The 21,784-nt window shown below is 36.1% G+C and overlaps 19 pseudogenes; all 19 read left to right on the forward strand.

Annotated features, from left to right (window-relative positions):
- Positions 1–651: 651 nt before the first annotated feature.
- On the forward strand, positions 652–770 carry LOC145645507 (5S ribosomal RNA; annotated as a pseudogene).
- Positions 771–2,031: 1,261 nt separating this feature from the next.
- On the forward strand, positions 2,032–2,150 carry LOC145645508 (5S ribosomal RNA; annotated as a pseudogene).
- Positions 2,151–3,410: 1,260 nt separating this feature from the next.
- On the forward strand, positions 3,411–3,529 carry LOC145645509 (5S ribosomal RNA; annotated as a pseudogene).
- Positions 3,530–5,229: 1,700 nt separating this feature from the next.
- Positions 5,230–5,348, forward strand: LOC145645510 (5S ribosomal RNA; annotated as a pseudogene).
- Positions 5,349–7,047: 1,699 nt separating this feature from the next.
- LOC145644372 (5S ribosomal RNA) lies at positions 7,048–7,166 on the forward strand (annotated as a pseudogene).
- Positions 7,167–7,957: 791 nt separating this feature from the next.
- Positions 7,958–8,076, forward strand: LOC145645380 (5S ribosomal RNA; annotated as a pseudogene).
- Positions 8,077–8,866: 790 nt separating this feature from the next.
- On the forward strand, positions 8,867–8,985 carry LOC145644373 (5S ribosomal RNA; annotated as a pseudogene).
- Positions 8,986–9,994: 1,009 nt separating this feature from the next.
- Positions 9,995–10,113, forward strand: LOC145645381 (5S ribosomal RNA; annotated as a pseudogene).
- Positions 10,114–11,010: 897 nt separating this feature from the next.
- Positions 11,011–11,129, forward strand: LOC145645958 (5S ribosomal RNA; annotated as a pseudogene).
- A 791-nt stretch (positions 11,130–11,920) lies between these two features.
- Positions 11,921–12,039, forward strand: LOC145644374 (5S ribosomal RNA; annotated as a pseudogene).
- Positions 12,040–13,522: 1,483 nt separating this feature from the next.
- Positions 13,523–13,641, forward strand: LOC145645377 (5S ribosomal RNA; annotated as a pseudogene).
- A 1,010-nt stretch (positions 13,642–14,651) lies between these two features.
- LOC145644220 (5S ribosomal RNA) lies at positions 14,652–14,770 on the forward strand (annotated as a pseudogene).
- Positions 14,771–15,562: 792 nt separating this feature from the next.
- LOC145649776 (5S ribosomal RNA) lies at positions 15,563–15,681 on the forward strand (annotated as a pseudogene).
- Positions 15,682–16,473: 792 nt separating this feature from the next.
- On the forward strand, positions 16,474–16,592 carry LOC145644221 (5S ribosomal RNA; annotated as a pseudogene).
- Positions 16,593–17,601: 1,009 nt separating this feature from the next.
- Positions 17,602–17,720, forward strand: LOC145644222 (5S ribosomal RNA; annotated as a pseudogene).
- Positions 17,721–18,294: 574 nt separating this feature from the next.
- On the forward strand, positions 18,295–18,413 carry LOC145644223 (5S ribosomal RNA; annotated as a pseudogene).
- Positions 18,414–19,203: 790 nt separating this feature from the next.
- LOC145644375 (5S ribosomal RNA) lies at positions 19,204–19,322 on the forward strand (annotated as a pseudogene).
- Positions 19,323–19,895: 573 nt separating this feature from the next.
- Positions 19,896–20,014, forward strand: LOC145644376 (5S ribosomal RNA; annotated as a pseudogene).
- A 1,009-nt stretch (positions 20,015–21,023) lies between these two features.
- Positions 21,024–21,142, forward strand: LOC145644377 (5S ribosomal RNA; annotated as a pseudogene).
- The last annotated feature ends 642 nt before the right edge of the window (positions 21,143–21,784 follow it).

A 21,784-nucleotide genomic window follows, 5' to 3' on the forward strand; every position in this document is an offset into this window, starting at 1 on the left:
TAAAAAAAAACTGTCTGTTAGTGCCTCCGAATACCAGATGTTGTAAGCTTTTATTGCATCATTTAATTTACTTTCAAGATAACATTCTAGAATGTCAAGTGCAGGGATTAATAAAAAAAATTGTCAGATTGGTCTTTGATCATATTTGCTATGATTAGGCAATTTGAGTAAGTGTTTAAGGCTTACGGCCACACCAGCTTGAGAACGTCCAATCTCATCTGACCTTGGAAACTGAACAACGTTGGGCCTGGATAGTACTGAGGTGGGACCCTACCTAGGAATACCAGGTGCTGTAACCTTCTCTTGCATCACTTTAATTTACTTTTAAGATGACATGCTAGGATGTGAAGTGCAGTGATTAATTAAAAAAAACTATCTGTTAGCACCTGGGAATAGCAGATGCTGTAAGTTTTTATTGCATCACTTTAATTTATTCTCCAACTGACATGCTTGAATGTGAAGTGCAGTGATTAAAAAAAAACTGTCTGTTAGTGCCTCCGTATACCAGATGTTGTAAGCTTTTATTGCTTCATTTAATTTACTTTCAAGATAACTTTCTAGAATGTCAAGTGCAGGGATTACTAAAAAAAATTGTCAGATTGGTCTTTGATCATATTTGCTATGATTAGGCAATTTGAGTAAGTGTTTAAGGCTTACGGCCACACCAGCTTGAGAACGTCGAATCTCATCTGACCTTGGAAGCTGAACAACTTTGGGCCTGGATAGTACTGAGGTGGGACCCTACCTAGGAATACCAGGTGCTGTAAGCTTTTCTTGCATCACTTTAATTTACTTTCAAGCTGACATGCTCAAATGTGAAGTGCAGTGATTAATAAAAAAAACTATCTGTTAGCACCTGGGAATAGCAGATGCTGTAAGTTTTTTTTGCATCACTTTCATTTACTCTCCAACTCACATGCCTGAATGTGAAGTGCAGTGATTCATCAAAAAACTATCTGTTAGCAGCTTGGACTACGAGATGCTGTAAGCTTCTCTTGCATCACTTTAATTTACTTTTAAGATGACATGCTAGGATGTGAAGTGAGTGATTAATTAAAAAAAACTATCTGTTAGCACCTGGGAATAGCAGATGCTGTAAGTTTTTGTTGCATCACTTTAATTTAATCTGCAACTGACATGCTTGTATGTGAAGTGTACAGATTAAATAGAAATCTTTTAGTACCAGGGAATAGCAGGTGCTGTAAGATTTTATTGCATCCCTTTAATTTATGTTCAAGCTATCATGTTCAAATTTGAAGTGCAGTGAATAATTAAATCAAACTATCTGCTAGCACCTGGGAATAGCAGATGCTGTAAGTTTTTATTGCATCACTTTAATTTACTCTCCAACTGACATGCTTGAATGTGAAGTGCAGTGATTAAAAAAAAACTGTCTGTTAGTGCCTCCGAATACCAGATGTTGTAAGCTTTTATTGCATCATTTAATTTACTTTCAAGATAACATTCTAGAATGTCAAGTGCAGGGATTAATAAAAAAAATTGTCAGATTGGTCTTTGATCATATTTGCTATGATTAGGCAATTTGAGTAAGTGTTTAAGGCTTACGGCCACACCAGCTTGAGAACGTCCAATCTCATCTGACCTTGGAAACTGAACAACGTTGGGCCTGGATAGTACTGAGGTGGGACCCTACCTAGGAATACCAGGTGCTGTAACCTTCTCTTGCATCACTTTAATTTACTTTTAAGATGACATGCTAGGATGTGAAGTGCAGTGATTAATTAAAAAAAACTATCTGTTAGCACCTGGGAATAGCAGATGCTGTAAGTTTTTATTGCATCACTTTAATTTATTCTCCAACTGACATGCTTGAATGTGAAGTGCAGTGATTAAAAAAAAACTGTCTGTTAGTGCCTCCGTATACCAGATGTTGTAAGCTTTTATTGCTTCATTTAATTTACTTTCAAGATAACTTTCTAGAATGTCAAGTGCAGGGATTACTAAAAAAAATTGTCAGATTGGTCTTTGATCATATTTGCTATGATTAGGCAATTTGAGTAAGTGTTTAAGGCTTACGGCCACACCAGCTTGAGAACGTCGAATCTCATCTGACCTTGGAAGCTGAACAACTTTGGGCCTGGATAGTACTGAGGTGGGACCCTACCTAGGAATACCAGGTGCTGTAAGCTTTTCTTGCATCACTTTAATTTACTTTCAAGCTGACATGCTCAAATGTGAAGTGCAGTGATTAATAAAAAAAACTATCTGTTAGCACCTGGGAATAGCAGATGCTGTAAGTTTTTTTTGCATCACTTTCATTTACTCTCCAACTCACATGCCTGAATGTGAAGTGCAGTGATTCATCAAAAAACTATCTGTTAGCAGCTTGGACTACGAGATGCTGTAAGCTTCTCTTGCATCACTTTAATTTACTTTTAAGATGACATGCTAGGATGTGAAGTGAGTGATTAATTAAAAAAAACTATCTGTTAGCACCTGGGAATAGCAGATGCTGTAAGTTTTTGTTGCATCACTTTAATTTAATCTGCAACTGACATGCTTGTATGTGAAGTGTACAGATTAAATAGAAATCTTTTAGTACCAGGGAATAGCAGGTGCTGTAAGATTTTATTGCATCCCTTTAATTTATGTTCAAGCTTCATGTTCAAATTTGAAGTGCAGTGAATAATTAAATCAAACTATCTGCTAGCACCTGGGAATAGCAGATGCTGTAAGTTTTTATTGCATCACTTTAATTTACTCTCCAACTGACATGCTTGAATGTGAAGTGCAGTGATTAAAAAAAAACTGTCTGTTAGTGCCTCCGAATACCAGATGTTGTAAGCTTTTATTGCATCATTTAATTTACTTTCAAGATAACATTCTAGAATGTCAAGTGCAGGGATTAATAAAAAAAATTGTCAGATTGGTCTTTGATCATATTTGCTATGATTAGGCAATTTGAGTAAGTGTTTAAGGCTTACGGCCACACCAGCTTGAGAACGTCCAATCTCATCTGACCTTGGAAACTGAACAACGTTGGGCCTGGATAGTACTGAGGTGGGACCCTACCTAGGAATACCAGGTGCTGTAACCTTCTCTTGCATCACTTTAATTTACTTTTAAGATGACATGCTAGGATGTGAAGTGCAGTGATTAATTAAAAAAAACTATCTGTTAGCACCTGGGAATAGCAGATGCTGTAAGTTTTTATTGCATCACTTTAATTTACTCTCCAACTGACATGCTTGAATGTGAAGTGCAGTGATTAAAAAAAAACTGTCTGTTAGTGCCTCCGTATACCAGATGTTGTAAGCTTTTATTGCATCATTTAATTTACTTTCAAGATAACTTTCTAGAATGTCAAGTGCAGGGATTACTAAAAAAAATTGTCAGATTGGTCTTTGATCATATTTGCTATGATTAGGCAATTTGAGTAAGTGTTTAAGGCTTACGGCCACACCAGCTTGAGAACGTCGAATCTCATCTGACCTTGGAAGCTGAACAACTTTGGGCCTGGATAGTACTGAGGTGGGACCCTACCTAGGAATACCAGGTGCTGTAAGCTTTTCTTGCATCACTTTAATTTACTTTCAAGCTGACATGCTCAAATGTGAAGTGCAGTGATTAATAAAAAAAACTATCTGTTAGCACCTGGGAATAGCAGATGCTGTAAGTTTTTTTTGCATCACTTTCATTTACTCTCCAACTCACATGCCTGAATGTGAAGTGCAGTGATTCATCAAAAAACTATCTGTTAGCAGCTTGGACTACGAGATGCTGTAAGCTTCTCTTGCATCACTTTAATTTACTTTTAAGATGACATGCTAGGATGTGAAGTGAGTGATTAATTAAAAAAACTATCTGTTAGCACCTGGGAATAGCAGATGCTGTAAGTTTTTGTTGCATCACTTTAATTTAATCTGCAACTGACATGCTTGTATGTGAAGTGTACAGATTAAATAGAAATCTTTTAGTACCAGGGAATAGCAGGTGCTGTAAGATTTTATTGCATCCCTTTAATTTATGTTCAAGCTTCATGTTCAAATTTGAAGTGCAGTGAATAATTAAATCAAACTATCTGCTAGCACCTGGGAATAGCAGATGCTGTAAGTTTTTTTTGCATCACTTTAATTTACTCTCCAACTGACATGCTTGAATGTGAAGTGCAGTGATTAAAAAAAAACTGTCTGTTAGTGCCTCCGTATACCAGATGTTGTAAGCTTTTATTGCATCATTTAATTTACTTTCAAGATAACATTCTAGAATGTCAAGTGCAGGGATTAATAAAAAAAAATTGTCAGATTGGTCTTTGATCATATTTGCTATGATTAGGCAATTAGAGTAAGTGTTTAAGGCTTACGGCCACACCAGCTTGAGAACGTCCATTCTCATCTGACCTTGGAAACTGAACAACGTTGGGCCTGGATAGTACTGAGGTTGGACCCTACCTAGGAATACCAGGTGCTGTAACCTTCTCTTGCATCACTTTAATTTACTTTCAAGCTGACATGCTCAAATGTGAAGTGCAGTGATTAATAAAAAAAACTCTCTGTTAGCACATGGGAATAGCAGATGCTGTAAGTTTTTTTTGCATCACTTTCATTTACTCTCCAACTCACATGCCTGAATGTGAAGTGCAGTGATTCATCAAAAAACTATCTGTTAGCAGCTTGGACTACGAGATGCTGTAAGCTTCTCTTGCATCACTTTAATTTACTTTTAAGATGACATGCTAGGATGTGAAGTGCAGTGATTAATTAAAAAAAACTATCTGTTAGCACCTGGGAATAGCAGATGCTGTAAGTTTTTGTTGCATCACTTTAATTTAATCTGCAACTGACATGCTTGTATGTGAAGTGTACAGATTAAATAGAAATCTTTTAGTACCAGGGAATAGCAGGTGCTGTAAGATTTTATTGCATCCCTTTAATTTATGTTCAAGCTATCATGTTCAAATTTGAAGTGCAGTGAATAATTAAATCAAACTATCTGCTAGCACCTGGGAATAGCAGACGCTGTAAGTTTTTATTGCATCACTTTAATTTACTCTCCAACTGACATGCTTGAATGTGAAGTGCAGTGATTAATAAAAAAACTGTCTGTTAGTGCCTCCGTATACCAGATGTTATAAGCTTTTATTGCATCATTTAATTTACTTTCAAGATAACTTTCTAGAATGTCAAGTGCAGGGATTACTAAAAAAAATTGTCAGATTGGTCTTTGATCATATTTGCTATGATTAGGCAATTTGAGTAAGTGTTTAAGGCTTACGGCCACACCAGCTTGAGAACGTCGAATCTCATCTGACCTTGGAAGCTGAACAACTTTGGGCCTGGATAGTACTGAGGTGGGACCCTACCTAGGAATACCAGGTGCTGTAAGCTTTTCTTGCATCACTTTAATTTACTTTCAAGCTGACATGCTCAAATGTGAAGTGCAGTGATTAATAAAAAAAACTATCTGTTAGCACCTGGGAATAGCAGATGCTGTAAGTTTTTTTTGCATCACTTTCATTTACTCTCCAACTCACATGCCTGAATGTGAAGTGCAGTGATTCATCAAAAAACTATCTGTTAGCAGCTTGGACTACGAGATGCTGTAAGCTTCTCTTGCATCACTTTAATTTACTTTTAAGATGACATGCTAGGATGTGAAGTGAGTGATTAATTAAAAAAAACTATCTGTTAGCACCTGGGAATAGCAGATGCTGTAAGTTTTTGTTGCATCACTTTAATTTAATCTGCAACTGACATGCTTGTATGTGAAGTGTACAGATTAAATAGAAATCTTTTAGTACCAGGGAATAGCAGGTGCTGTAAGATTTTATTGCATCCCTTTAATTTATGTTCAAGCTTCATGTTCAAATTTGAAGTGCAGTGAATAATTAAATCAAACTATCTGCTAGCACCTGGGAATAGCAGATGCTGTAAGTTTTTTTTGCATCACTTTAATTTACTCTCCAACTGACATGCTTGAATGTGAAGTGCAGTGATTAAAAAAAAACTGTCTGTTAGTGCCTCCGTATACCAGATGTTGTAAGCTTTTATTGCATCATTTAATTTACTTTCAAGATAACATTCTAGAATGTCAAGTGCAGGGATTAATAAAAAAAAATTGTCAGATTGGTCTTTGATCATATTTGCTATGATTAGGCAATTAGAGTAAGTGTTTAAGGCTTACGGCCACACCAGCTTGAGAACGTCCATTCTCATCTGACCTTGGAAACTGAACAACGTTGGGCCTGGATAGTACTGAGGTTGGACCCTACCTAGGAATACCAGGTGCTGTAACCTTCTCTTGCATCACTTTAATTTACTTTCAAGCTGACATGCTCAAATGTGAAGTGCAGTGATTAATAAAAAAAACTCTCTGTTAGCACATGGGAATAGCAGATGCTGTAAGTTTTTTTTGCATCACTTTCATTTACTCTCCAACTCACATGCCTGAATGTGAAGTGCAGTGATTCATCAAAAAACTATCTGTTAGCAGCTTGGACTACGAGATGCTGTAAGCTTCTCTTGCATCACTTTAATTTACTTTTAAGATGACATGCTAGGATGTGAAGTGCAGTGATTAATTAAAAAAAACTATCTGTTAGCACCTGGGAATAGCAGATGCTGTAAGTTTTTGTTGCATCACTTTAATTTAATCTGCAACTGACATGCTTGTATGTGAAGTGTACAGATTAAATAGAAATCTTTTAGTACCAGGGAATAGCAGGTGCTGTAAGATTTTATTGCATCCCTTTAATTTATGTTCAAGCTATCATGTTCAAATTTGAAGTGCAGTGAATAATTAAACAAACTATCTGCTAGCACCTGGGAATAGCAGATGCTGTAAGTTTTTATTGCATCACTTTAATTTACTCTCCAACTGACATGCTTGAATGTGAAGTGCAGTGATTAAAAAAAAACTGTCTGTTATTGCCTCCGAATACCAGATGTTGTAAGCTTTTATTGCATCATTTAATTTACTTTCAAGATAACATTCTAGAATGTCAAGTGCAGGGATTAATAAAAAAAATTGTCAGATTGGTCTTTGATCATATTTGCTATGATTAGGCAATTAGAGTAAGTGTTTAAGGCTTACGGCCACACCAGCTTGAGAACGTCCAATCTCATCTGACCTTGGAAGCTGAACAACTTTGGGCCTGGATAGTACTGAGGTGGGACCCTACCTAGGAATACCAGGTGCTGTAAGCTTTTCTTGCATCACTTTAATTTACTTTCAAGCTGACATGCTCAAATGTGAAGTGCAGTGATTAATAAAAAAAACTCTCTGTTAGCACATGGGAATAGCAGATGCTGTAAGTTTTTTTTGCATCACTTTCATTTACTCTCCAACTCACATGCCTGAATGTGAAGTGCAGTGATTCATCAAAAAACTATCTGTTAGCAGCTTGGACTACGAGATGCTGTAAGCTTCTCTTGCATCACTTTAATTTACTTTTAAGATGACATGCTAGGATGTGAAGTGCAGTGATTAATTAAAAAAAACTATCTGTTAGCACCTGGGAATAGCAGATGCTGTAAGTTTTTGTTGCATCACTTTAATTTAATCTGCAACTGACATGCTTGTATGTGAAGTGTACAGATTAAATAGAAATCTTTTAGTACCAGGGAATAGCAGGTGCTGTAAGATTTTATTGCATCCCTTTAATTTATGTTCAAGCTATCATGTTCAAATTTGAAGTGCAGTGAATAATTAAATCAAACTATCTGCTAGCACCTGGGAATAGCAGATGCTGTAAGTTTTTATTGCATCACTTTAATTTACTCTCCAACTGACATGCTTGAATGTGAAGTGCAGTGATTAAAAAAAAACTGTCTGTTAGTGCCTCCGAATACCAGATGTTGTAAGCTTTTATTGCATCATTTAATTTACTTTCAAGATAACATTCTAGAATGTCAAGTGCAGGAATTAATAAAAAAAATTGTCAGATTGGTCTTTGATCATATTTGCTATGATTAGGCAATTAGAGTAAGTGTTTAAGGCTTACGGCCACACCAGCTTGAGAACGTCCAATCTCATCTGACCTTGGAAGCTGAACAACTTTGGGCCTGGATAGTACTGAGGTGGGACCCTACCTAGGAATACCAGGTGCTGTAACCTTTTCTTGCATCACTTTAATTTACTTTCAAGCTGACATGCTCAAATGTGAAGTGCAGTGATTAATAAAAAAAACTCTCTGTTAGCACATGGGAATAGCAGATGCTGTAAGTTTTTTTTGCATCACTTTCATTTACTCTCCAACTCACATGCCTGAATGTGAAGTGCAGTGATTCATCAAAAAACTATCTGTTAGCAGCTTGGACTACGAGATCCTGTAAGCTTCTCTTGCATCACTTTAATTTACTTTTAAGATGACATGCTAGGATGTGAAGTGCAGTGATTAATTAAAAAAAACTATCTGTTAGCACCTGGGAATAGCAGATGCTGTAAGTTTTTGTTGCATCACTTTAATTTAATCTGCAACTGACATGCTTGTATGTGAAGTGTACAGATTAAATAGAAATCTTTTAGTACCAGGGAATAGCAGGTGCTGTAAGATTTTATTGCATCCCTTTAATTTATGTTCAAGCTTCATGTTCAAATTTGAAGTGCAGTGAATAATTAAATCAAACTATCTGCTAGCACCTGGGAATAGCAGATGCTGTAAGTTTTTATTGCATCACTTTAATTTACTCTCCAACTGACATGCTTGAATGTGAAGTGCAGTGATTAAAAAAAAACTGTCTGTTAGTGCCTCCGTATACCAGATGTTGTAAGCTTTTATTGCATCATTTAATTTACTTTCAAGATAACATTCTAGAATGTCAAGTGCAGGGATTAATAAAAAAAATTGTCAGATTGGTCTTTGATCATATTTGCTATGATTAGGCATTTAGAGTAAGTGTTTAAGGCTTACGGCCACACCAGCTTGAGAACGTCCAATCTCATCTGACCTTGGAAGCTGAACAACTTTGGGCCTGGATAGTACTGAGGTGGGACCCTACCTAGGAATACCAGGTGCTGTAAGCTTTTCTTGCATCACTTTAATTTACTTTCAAGCTGACATGCTCAAATGTGAAGTGCAGTGATTAATAAAAAAAACTATCTGTTAGCACATGGGAATAGCAGATGCTGTAAGTTTTTTTTGCATCACTTTCATTTACTCTCCAACTCACATGCCTGAATGTGAAGTGCAGTGATTCATCAAAAAACTATCTGTTAGCAGCTTGGACTACGAGATGCTGTAAGCTTCTCTTGCATCACTTTAATTTACTTTTAAGATGACATGCTAGGATGTGAAGTGCAGTGATTAATTAAAAAAAACTATCTGTTAGCACCTGGGAATAGCAGATGCTGTAAGTTTTTGTTGCATCACTTTAATTTAATCTGCAACTGACATGCTTGTATGTGAAGTGTACAGATTACATAGAAATCTTTTAGTACCAGGGAATAGCAGGTGCTGTAAGATTTTATTACATCCCTTTAATTTATGTTCAAGCTATCATGTTCAAATTTGAAGTGCAGTGAATAATTAAATCAAACTATCTGCTAGCACCTGGGAATAGCAGATGCTGTAAGTTTTTGTTGCATCACTTTAATTTAATCTGCAACTGACATGCTTGTATGTGAAGTGTACAGATTAAATAGAAATCTTTTAGTACCAGGGAATAGCAGGTGCTGTAAGATTTTATTGCATCCCTTTAATTTATGTTCAAGCTATCATGTTCAAATTTGAAGTGCAGTGAATAATTAAATCAAACTATCTGCTAGCACCTGGGAATAGCAGATGCTGTAAGTTTTTATTGCATCACTTTAATTTACTCTCCAACTGACATGCTTGAATGTGAAGTGCAGTGATTAAAAAAAAACTGTCTGTTAGTGCCTCCGAATACCAGATGTTGTAAGCTTTTATTGCATCATTTAATTTACTTTCAAGATAACATTCTAGAATGTCAAGTGCAGGGATTAATAAAAAAAATTGTCAGATTGGTCTTTGATCATATTTGCTATGATTAGGCAATTAGAGTAAGTGTTTAAGGCTTACGGCCACACCAGCTTGAGAACGTCCAATCTCATCTGACCTTGGAAGCTGAACAACTTTGGGCCTGGATAGTACTGAGGTGGGACCCTACCTAGGAATACCAGGTGCTGTAACCTTTTCTTGCATCACATTAATTTACTTTCAAGCTGACATGCTCAAATGTGAAGTGCAGTGATTAATAAAAAAAACTCTCTGTTAGCACATGGGAATAGCAGATGCTGTAAGTTTTTTTTGCATCACTTTCATTTACTCTCCAACTCACATGCCTGAATGTGAAGTGCAGTGATTAATCAAAAAACTATCTGTTAGCACCTGGGAATAGCAGATACTGTAAGTTTTTGTTGCATCACTTTAATTTAATCTGCAACTGACATGCTTGTATGTGAAGTGTACAGATTACATAGAAATCTTTTAGTACCAGGGAATAGCAGGTGCTGTAAGATTTTATTACATCCCTTTAATTTATGTTCAAGCTATCATGTTCAAATTTGAAGTGCAGTGAATAATTAAATCAAACTATCTGCTAGCACCTGGGAATAGCAGATGCTGTAAGTTTTTGTTGCATCACTTTAATTTAATCTGCAACTGACATGCTTGTATGTGAAGTGTACAGATTAAATAGAAATCTTTTAGTACCAGGGAATAGCAGGTGCTGTAAGATTTTATTGCATCCCTTTAATTTATGTTCAAGCTATCATGTTCAAATTTAAAGTGCAGTGAATAATTAAATCAAACTATCTGCTAGCACCTGGGAATAGCAGATGCTGTAAGTTTTTATTGCATCACTTTAATTTACTCTCCAACTGACATGCTTGAATGTGAAGTGCAGTGATTAAAAAAAAACTGTCTGTTAGTGCCTCCGAATACCAGATGTTGTAAGCTTTTATTGCATCATTTAATTTACTTTCAAGATAACATTCTAGAATGTCAAGTGCAGGGATTAATAAAAAAAATTGTCAGATTGGTCTTTGATCATATTTGCTATGATTAGGCAATTAGAGTAAGTGTTTAAGGCTTACGGCCACACCAGCTTGAGAACGTCTAATCTCATCTGACCTTGGAAGCTGAACAACTTTGGGCCTGGATAGTACTGAGGTGGGACCCTACCTAGGAATACCAGGTGCTGTAACCTTTACTTGCATCACTTTAATTTACTTTCAAGCTGACATGCTCAAATGTGAAGTGCAGTGATTAATAAAAAAAACTCTCTGTTAGCACATGGGAATAGCAGATGTTGTAAGTTTTTTTTGCATCACTTTCATTTACTCTCCAACTCACATGCCTGAATGTGAAGTGCAGTGATTCATCAAAAAACTATCTGTTAGCAGCTTGGACTACGAGATGCTGTAAGCTTCTCTTGCATCACTTTAATTTACTTTTAAGATGACATGCTAGGATGTGAAGTGCAGTGATTAATTAAAAAAAACTATCTGTTAGCACCTGGGAATAGCAGATGCTGTAAGTTTTTGTTGCATCACTTTAATTTAATCTGCAACTGACATGCTTGTATGTGAAGTGTACAGATTAAATAGAAATCTTTTAGTACCAGGGAATAGCAGGTGCTGTAAGATTTTATTGCATCCCTTTAATTTATGTTCAAGCTATCATGTTCAAATTTGAAGTGCAGTGAATAATTAAATCAAACTATCTGCTAGCACCTGGGAATAGCAGATGCTGTAAGTTTTTATTGCATCACTTTAATTTACTCTCCAACTGACATGCTTGAATGTGAAGTGCAGTGATTAAAAAAAAACTGTCTGTTAGTGCCTCCGAATACCAGATGTTGTAAGCTTTTATTGCATCATTTAATTTACTTTCAAGATAACATTCTAGAATGTCAAGTGCAGGGATTAATAAAAAAAATTGTCAGATTGGTCTTTGATCATATTTGCTATGATTAGGCAATTAGAGTAAGTGTTTAAGGCTTACGGCCACACCAGCTTGAGAACGTCCAATCTCATCTGACCTTGGAAGCTGAACAACTTTGGGCCTGGATAGTACTGAGGTGGGACCCTACCTAGGAATACCAGGTGCTGTAAGCTTTTCTTGCATCACTTTAATTTACTTTCAAGCTGACATGCTCAAATGTGAAGTGCAGTGATTAATAAAAAAAACTCTCTGTTAGCACATGGGAATAGCAGATGTTGTAAGTTTTTTTTGCATCACTTTCATTTACTCTCCAACTCACATGCCTGAATGTGAAGTGCAGTGATTAATCAAAAAACTATCTGTTAGCAGCTTGGACTACGAGATGCTGTAAGCTTCTCTTGCATCACTTTAATTTACTTTTAAGATGACATGCTAGGATGTGAAGTGCAGTGATTAATTAAAAAAAACTATCTGTTAGCACCTGGGAATTGCAGATGCTGTAAGTTTTTGTTGCATCACTTTAATTTAATCTGCAACTGACATGCTTGTATGTGAAGTGTACAGATTAAATAGAAATCTTTTAGTACCAGGGAATAGCAGGTGCTGTAAGATTTTATTGCATCCCTTTAATTTATGTTCAAGCTTCATGTTCAAATTTGAAGTGCAGTGAATAATTAAATCAAACTATCTGCTAGCACCTGGGAATAGCAGATGCTGTAAGTTTTTATTGCATCACTTTAATTTACTCTCCAACTGACATGCTTGAATGTGAAGTGCAGTGATTAAAAAAAAACTGTCTGTTAGTGCCTCCGAATACCAGATGTTGTAAGCTTTTATTGCATCATTTAATTTACTTTCAAGATAACATTCTAGAATGTCAAGTGCAGGGATTAATAAAAAAAATTGTCAGATTGGTCTTTGATCATATTTGCTATGATTAGGCAATTAGAGTAAGTGTTTAAGGCTTACGGCCACACCAGCTTGAGAACGTCCAATCTCATCTGACCTTGGAAATTGAACAACGTTGGGCCTGGATAGTACTGAGGTGGGACCCTACCTAGGAATACCAGGTGCTGTAACCTTTTCTTGCATCACTTTAATTTACTTTCAAGCTGACATGCTCAAATGTGAAGTGCAGTGATTAATAAAAAAAACTCTCTGTTAGCACATGGGAATAGCAGATGCTGTAAGTTTTTTTTGCATCACTTTCATTTACTCTCCAACTCACATGCCTGAATGTGAAGTGCAGTGATTCATCAAAAAAACTATCTGTTAGCAGCTTGGACTACGAGATGCTGTAAGCTTCTCTTGCATCACTTTAATTTACTTTTAAGATGACATGCTAGGATGTGAAGTGCAGTGATTAATTAAAAAAAACTATCTGCTAGCACCTGGGAATAGCAGATGCTGTAAGTTTTTATTGCATCACTTTAATTTACTCTCCAACTGACATGCTTGAATGTGAAGTGCAGTGATTAAAAAAAAACTGTCTGTTAGTGCCTCCGTATACCAGATGTTGTAAGCTTTTATTGCATCATTTAATTTACTTTCAAGATAACATTCTAGAATGTCAAGTGCAGGGATTAATAAAAAAAATTGTCAGATTGGTCTTTGATCATATTTGCTATGATTAGGCATTTAGAGTAAGTGTTTAAGGCTTACGGGCACACCAGCTTGAGAACGTCCAATCTCATCTGACCTTGGAAGCTGAACAACTTTGGGCCTGGATAGTACTGAGGTGGGACCCTACCTAGGAATACCAGGTGCTGTAAGCTTTTCTTGCATCACTCTAATTTACTTTCAAGCTGACATGCTCAAATGTGAAGTGCAGTGATTAATAAAAAAAACTATCTGTTAGCACATGGGAATAGCAGATGCTGTAAGTTTTTTTTGCATCACTTTCATTTACTCTCCAACTCACATGCCTGAATGTGAAGTGCAGTGATTCATCAAAAAACTATCTGTTAGCAGCTTGGACTACGAGATGCTGTAAGCTTCTCTTGCATCACTTTAATTTACTTTTAAGATGACATGCTAGGATGTGAAGTGCAGTGATTAATTAAAAAAAACTATCTGTTAGCACCTGGGAATAGCAGATGCTGTAAGTTTTTGTTGCATCACTTTAATTTAATCTGCAACTGACATGCTTGTATGTGAAGTGTACAGATTACATAGAAATCTTTTAGTACCAGGGAATAGCAGGTGCTGTAAGATTTTATTACATCCCTTTAATTTATGTTCAAGCTATCATGTTCAAATTTGAAGTGCAGTGAATAATTAAATCAAACTATCTGCTAGCACCTGGGAATAGCAGATGCTGTAAGTTTTTGTTGCATCACTTTAATTTAATCTGCAACTGACATGCTTGTATGTGAAGTGTACAGATTATATAGAAATCTTTTAGTACCAGGGAATAGCAGGTGCTGTAAGATTTTATTGCATCCCTTTAATTTATGTTCAAGCTATCATGTTCAAATTTGAAGTGCAGTGAATAATTAAATCAAACTATCTGCTAGCACCTGGGAATAGCAGATGCTGTAAGTTTTTATTGCATCACTTTAATTTACTCTCCAACTGACATGCTTGAATGTGAAGTGCAGTGATTAAAAAAAAACTGTCTGTTAGTGCCTCCGTATACCAGATGTTGTAAGCTTTTATTGCATCATTTAATTTACTTTCAAGATAACATTCTACAATGTCAAGTGCAGGGATTAATAAAAAAAAATTGTCAGATTGGTCTTTGATCATATTTGCTATGATTAGGCAATTTGAGTAAGTGTTTAAGGCTTATGGCCACACCAGCTTGAGAACCCCCAATCTCATCTGACCTTGGAAGCTGAACAACTTTGGGCCTGGATAGTACTGAGGTGGGACCCTACCTAGGAATACCAGGTGCTGTAAGCTTTTCTTGCATCACTCTAATTTACTTTCAAGCTGACATGCTCAAATGTGAAGTGCAGTGATTAATAAAAAAAACTCTCTGTTAGCACATGGGAATAGCAGATGCTGTAAGTTTTTTTTGCATCACTTTCATTTACTCTCCAACTCACATGCCTGAATGTGAAGTGCAGTGATTCATCAAAAAACTATCTGTTAGCAGCTTGGACTACGAGATGCTGTAAGCTTCTCTTGCATCACTTTAATTTACTTTTAAGATGACATGCTAGGATGTGAAGTGCAGTGATTAATTAAAAAAAACTGTCTGTTAGCATCTGGGAATAGCAGATGCTGTAAGCTTTTGTTGCATCACTTTAATTTAATCTGCAACTGACATGCTTGTATGTGAAGTGTACAGATTAAATAGAAATCTTTTAGTACCAGGGAATAGCAGGTGCTGTAAGATTTTATTGCATCCCTTTAATTTATGTTCAAGCTATCATGTTCAAATTTGAAGTGCAGTGAATAATTAAATCAAACTATCTGCTAGCACCTGGGAATAGCAGATGCTGTAAGTTTTTATTGCATCACTTTAATTTACTCTCCAACTGCCCTGCTTGAATGTGAAGTGCAGTGATTAATAAAAAAACTGTCTGTTAGTGCCTCCGTATACCAGATGTTGTAAGATTTTATTGCATCATTTAATTTACTTTCAAGATAACATTCTAGAATGTCAAGTGCAGGGATTAATAAAAAAAATTGTTAGATTGGTCTTTGATCATATTTGCTATGATTAGGCAATTTGAGGAAGTCTTTAAGGCTTACGGCCACACCAGCTTGAGAACGCCCAATCTCATCTGACCTTAGAAGCTAAGTAAGTTTGGGCCTGGATAGTACTGAGGTGGGACCCTACCTAGGAATACCAGGTGCTGTAAGCTTTTCTTGCATCACTTTAATTTATTTTCAAGCTGACATGCTCAAATGTGAAGTGCAGTGATTAATAAAAAAAACTATCTGTTAGCACATGGGAATAGCAGATGCTGTAAGTTTTTTTTGCATCACTTTCATTTACTCTCCAACTCACATGCCTGAATGTGAAGTGCAGTGATTCATCAAAAAACTATCTGTTAGCAGCTTGGACTACGAGATGCTGTAAGCTTCTCTTGCATCACTTTAATTTACTTTTAAGATGACATGCTAGGATGTGAAGTGCAGTGATTAATTAAAAAAAACTATCTGTTAGCACCTGGGAATAGCAGATGCTGTAAGTTTTTGTTGCATCACTTTAATTTAATCTGCAACTGACATGCTTGTATGTGAAGTGTACAGATTAAATAGAAATCTTTTAGTAACAGGGAATAGCAGGTGCTGTAAGATTTTATTGCATCCCTTTAATTTATGTTCAAGCTATCATGTTCAAATTTGAAGTGCAGTGAATGATTAAATCAAACTATCTGCTAGCACCTAGGAATAGCAGATGCTGTAAGTTTTTATTGCATCACTTTAATTTACTCTCCAACTGACATGCTTGAATGTGAAGTGCAGTGATTAATAAAAAAACTGTCTGTTAGTGCCTCCGTATACCAGATGTTGTAAGCTTTTATTGCATCATTTAATTTACTTTCAAGATAACATTCTACAATGTCAAGTGCAGGGATTAATAAAAAAAATTGTCAGATTGGTCTTTGATCATATTTGCTATGATTAGGCAATTTGAGTAAGTGTTTAAGGCTTATGGCCACACCAGCTTGAGAACCCCCAATCTCATCTGACCTTGGAAGCTGAACAACTTTGGGCCTGGATAGTACTGAGGTGGGACCCTACCTAGGAATACCAGGTGCTGTAAGCTTTTCTTGCATCACTTTAATTTACTTTCAAGCTGACATGCTCAAATGTGAAGTGCAGTGATTAAGAAAAAAAACTATCTGTTAGCACATGGGAATAGCAGATGCTGTAAGTTTTTTTTGCATAACTTTCATTTACTCTCCAACTCACATGCCTGAATGTGAAGTGCAGTGATTCATCAAAAACTATCTGTTAGCAGCTTGGACTACGAGATGCTGTAAGCTTCTCTTGCATCACTTTAATTTACTTTTAAGATGACATGCTAGGATGTGAAGTGCAGTGATTAATTAAAAAAAAACTGTCTGTTAGCACCTGGGAATAGCAGATGCTGTAAGTTTTTGTTGCATCACTTTAATTTAATCTGCAACTGACATGCTTGTATGTGAAGTGTACAGATTACATAGAAATCTTTTAGTACCAGGGAATAGCAGGTGCTGTAAGATTTTATTACATCCCTTTAATTTATGTTCAAGCTATCATGTTCAAATTTGAAGTGCAGTGAATAATTAAATCAAACTATCTGCTAGCACCTGGGAATAGCAGATGCTGTAAGTTTTTGTTGCATCACTTTAATTTAATCTGCAACTGACATGCTTGTATGTGAAGTGTACAGATTATATACAAATCTTTTAGTACCAGGGAATAGCAGGTGCTGTAAGATTTTATTGCATCCCTTTAATTTATGTTCAAGCTATCATGTTCAAATTTGAAGTGCAGTGAATAATTAAATCAAACTATCTGCTAGCACCTGGGAATAGCAGATGCTGTAAGTTTTTATTGCATCACTTTAATTTACTCTCCAACTGACATGCTTGAATGTGAAGTGCAGTGATTAAAAAAAAACTGTCTGTTAGTGCCTCCGTATACCAGATGTTGTAAGCTTTTATTGCATCATTTAATTTACTTTCAAGATAACATTCTACAATGTCAAGTGCAGGGATTAATAAAAAAAATTGTCAGATTGGTCTTTGATCATATTTGCTATAATTAGGCAATTTGAGTAAGTGTTTAAGGCTTATGGCCACACCAGCTTGAGAACCCCCAATCTCATCTGACCTTGGAAGCTGAACAACTTTGGGCCTGGATAGTACTGAGGTGGGACCCTACCTAGGAATACCAGGTGCTGTAAGCTTTTCTTGCATCACTTTAATTTACTTTCAAGCTGACATGCTCAAATGTGAAGTGCAGTGATTAAGAAAAAAAACTATCTGTTAGCACATGGGAATAGCAGATGCTGTAAGTTTTTTTTGCATCACTTTCATTTACTCTCCAACTCACATGCCTGAATGTGAAGTGCAGTGATTCATCAAAAACTATCTGTTAGCAGCTTGGACTACGAGATGCTGTAAGCTTCTCTTGCATCACTTTAATTTACTTTTAAGATGACATGATAGGATGTGAAGTGCAGTGATTAATTAAAAAAAACTATCTGCTAGCACCTGGGAATAGCAGATGCTGTAAGTTTTTATTGCATCACTTTAATTTACTCTCCAACTGACATGCTTGAATGTGAAGTGCAGTGATTAATAAAAAAACTGTCTGTTAGTGCCTCCGTATACCAGATGTTGTAAGCTTTTATTGCATCATTTAATTTACTTTCAAGATAACATTCTACAATGTCAAGTGCAGGGATTAATAAAAAAAAATTGTCAGATTGGTCTTTGATCATATTTGCTATGATTAGGCAATTTGAGTAAGTGTTTAAGGCTTATGGCCACACCAGCTTGAGAACCCCCAATCTCATCTGACCTTGGAAGCTGAACAACTTTGGGCCTGGATAGTACTGAGGTGGGACCCTACCTAGGAATACCAGGTGCTGTAAGCTTTTCTTGCATCACTTTAATTTACTTTCAAGCTGACATGCTCAAATGTGAAGTGCAGTGATTAAGAAAAAAAACTATCTGTTAGCACATGGGAATAGCAGATGCTGTAAGTTTTTTTTGCATCACTTTCATTTACTCTCCAACTCACATGCCTGAATGTGAAGTGCAGTGATTCATCAAAAACTATCTGTTAGCAGCTTGGAATACGAGATGCTGTAAGGTTCTCTTGCATCACTTTAATTTACTTTTAAGATGACATGCTAGGATGTGAAGTGCAGTGATTAATTAAAAAAAACTGTCTGTTAGCACCTGGGAATAGCAGATGCTGTAAGTTTTTGTTGCATCACTTTAATTTAATCTGCATCTGACATGCTTGTATGTGAAGTGTACAGATTAAATAGAAATCTTTTAGTACCAGGGAATAGCAGGTGATGTAAGATTTTATTGCATCCCTTTAATTTATGTTCAAGCTTCATGTTCAAATTTGAAGTGCAGTGAATAATTAAATCAAACTATCTGCTAGCACCTGGGAATAGCAGACGCTGTAAGTTTTTATTGCATCACTTTAATTTACTCTCCAACTGACATGCTTGAATGTGAAGTGCAGTGATTAATAAAAAAACTGTCTGTTAGTGGCTCCGTATACCAGATGTTGTAAGCTTTTATTGCATCATTTAATTTACTTTCAAGATAACTTTCTAGAATGTCAAGTGCAGGGATTAATAAAAAAAATTGTCAGATTGGTCTTTGATCATATTTGCTATGATTAGGCAATTTGAGTAAGTGTTTAAGGCTTACGGCCACACCAGCTTGAGAACGTCCAATCTCATCTGACCTTGGAAGCTGAACAACTTTGGGCCTGGATAGTACTGAGGTGGGACCCTACCTAGGAATACCAGGTGCTGTAAGCTTTTCTTGCATCACTCTAATTTACTTTCAAGCTGACATGCTCAAATGTGAAGTGCAGTGATTAATAAAAAAAACTCTCTGTTAGCACATGGGAATAGCAGATGCTGTAAGTTTTTTTTGCATCACTTTCATTTACTCTCCAACTCACATGCCTGAATGTGAAGTGCAGTGATTCATCAAAAAACTATCTGTTAGCAGCTTGGACTACGAGATGCTGTAAGCTTCTCTTGCATCACTTTAATTTACTTTTAAGATGACATGCTAGGATGTGAAGTGCAGTGATTAATTAAAAAAAACTATCTGCTAGCACCTGGGAATAGCAGATGCAGTAAGTTTTTATTGCATCACTTTAATTTACTCTCCAACTGACATGCTTGAATGTGAAGTGCAGTGATTAAAAAAAAACTGTCTGTTAGTGCCTCCGTATACCAGATGGTGTAAGCTTTTATTGCATCATTTAATTTACTTTCAAGATAACATTCTAGAATGTCAAGTGCAGGGATTAATAAAAAAAATTGTCAGATTGGTGTTTGATCATATTTGCTATGATTAGGCATTTAGAGTAAGTGTTTAAGGCTTACGGCCACACCAGCTTGAGAACGTCCAATCTCATCTGACCTTGGAAGCTGAACAACTTTGGGCCTGGATAGTACTGAGGTGGGACCCTACCTAGGAATACCAGGTGCTGTAAGCTTTTCTTGCATCACTTTAATTTACTTTCAAGCTGACATGCTCAAATGTGAAGTGCAGTGATTAATAAAAAAAACTATCTGTTAGCACATGGGAATAGCAGATGCTGTAAGTTTTTTTTGCATCACTTTCATTTACTCTCCAACTCACATGCCTGAATGTGAAGTGCAGTGATTCATCAAAAAACTATCTGTTAGCAGCTTGGACTACGAGATGCTGTAAGCTTCTCTTGCATCACTTTAATTTACTTTTAAGATGACATGCTAGGATGTGAAGTGCAGTGATTAATTAAAAAAAACTATCTGTTAGCACCTGGGAATAGCAGATGCTGTAAGTTTTTGTTGCATCACATTAATTTAATCTGCAACTGACATGCTTGTATGTGAAGTGTACAGATTACATAGAAATATTTTAGTACCAGGGAATAGCAGGTGCTGTAAGATTTTATTACATCCCTTTAATTTATGTTCAAGCTATCATGTTCAAATTTGAAGTGCAGTGAATAATTAAATCAAACTATCTGCTAGCACCTGGGAATAGCAGATGCTGTAAGTTTTTGTTGCATCACTTTAATTTAATCTGCAACTGACATGCTTGTATGTGAAGTATACAGATTAAATAGAAATCTTTTAGTACCAGGGAATAGCAGGTGCTGTAAGATTTTATTGCATCCCTTTAATTTATGTTCAAGCTATCATGTTCAAATTTGAAGTGCAGTGAATAATTAAATCAAACTATCTGATAGCACCTGGGAATAGCAGATGCTGTAAGTTTTTATTGCATCACTTTAATTTACTCTCCAACTGACATACTTGAATGTGAAGTGCAGTGATTAAAAAAAAATTGTCTGTTAGTGCCTCCGTATACCAGATGTTGTAAGCTTTTATTGCATCATTTAATTTACTTTCAAGATAACATTCTAGAATGTCAAGTGCAGGGATTAATAAAAAAAATTGTCAGATTGGTCTTTGATCATATTTGCTATGATTAGGCAATTAGAGTAAGTGTTTAAGGCTTACGGCCACACCAGCTTGAGAACGTCCAATCTCATCTGACCTTGGAAGCTGAACAACTTTGGGCCTGGATAGTACTGAGGTGGGACCCTACCTAGGAATACCAGGTGCTGTAAGCTTTTCTTGCATCACTTTAATTTACTTTCAAGCTGACATGCTCAAATGTGAAGTGCAGTGATTAAGAAAAAAAACTATCTGTTAGCACATGGGAATAGCAGATGCTGTAAGTTTTTTTTGCATCACTTTCATTTACTCTCCAACTCACATGCCTGAATGTGAAGTGCGGTGATTCATCAAAAAACTATCTGTTAGCAGCTTGGACTACGAGATGCTGTAAGCTTCTCTTGCATCACTTTAATTTACTTTTAAGATGACATGCTAGGATGTGAAGTGCAGTGATTAATTAAAAAAAACTGTCTGTTAGCATCTGGGAATAGCAGATGCTGTAAGTTTTTGTTGCATCACTTTAATTTAATCTGCAACTGACATGCTTGTATGTGAAGTGTACAGATTAAATAGAAATCTTTTAGTACCAGGGAATAGCAGGTGCTGTAAGATTTTATTGCATCCCTTTAATTTATGTTCAAGCTATCATGTTCAAATTTGAAGTGCAGTGAATAATTAAATCAAACTATCTGCTAGCACCTGGGAATAGCAGATGCTGTAAGTTTTTATTGCATCACTTTAATTTACTCTCCAACTGACATGCTTGAATGTGAAGTGCAGTGATTAATAAAAAAACTGTCTGTTAGTGCCTCCGT

The sequence above is a fragment of the Electrophorus electricus genome, chromosome 13 (assembly GCF_041902795.1).
Source record: "Electrophorus electricus isolate QZ-2024a chromosome 13, ASM4190279v1, whole genome shotgun sequence".
Classification (NCBI taxonomy): Eukaryota; Metazoa; Chordata; class Actinopteri; order Gymnotiformes; family Gymnotidae; genus Electrophorus; species Electrophorus electricus.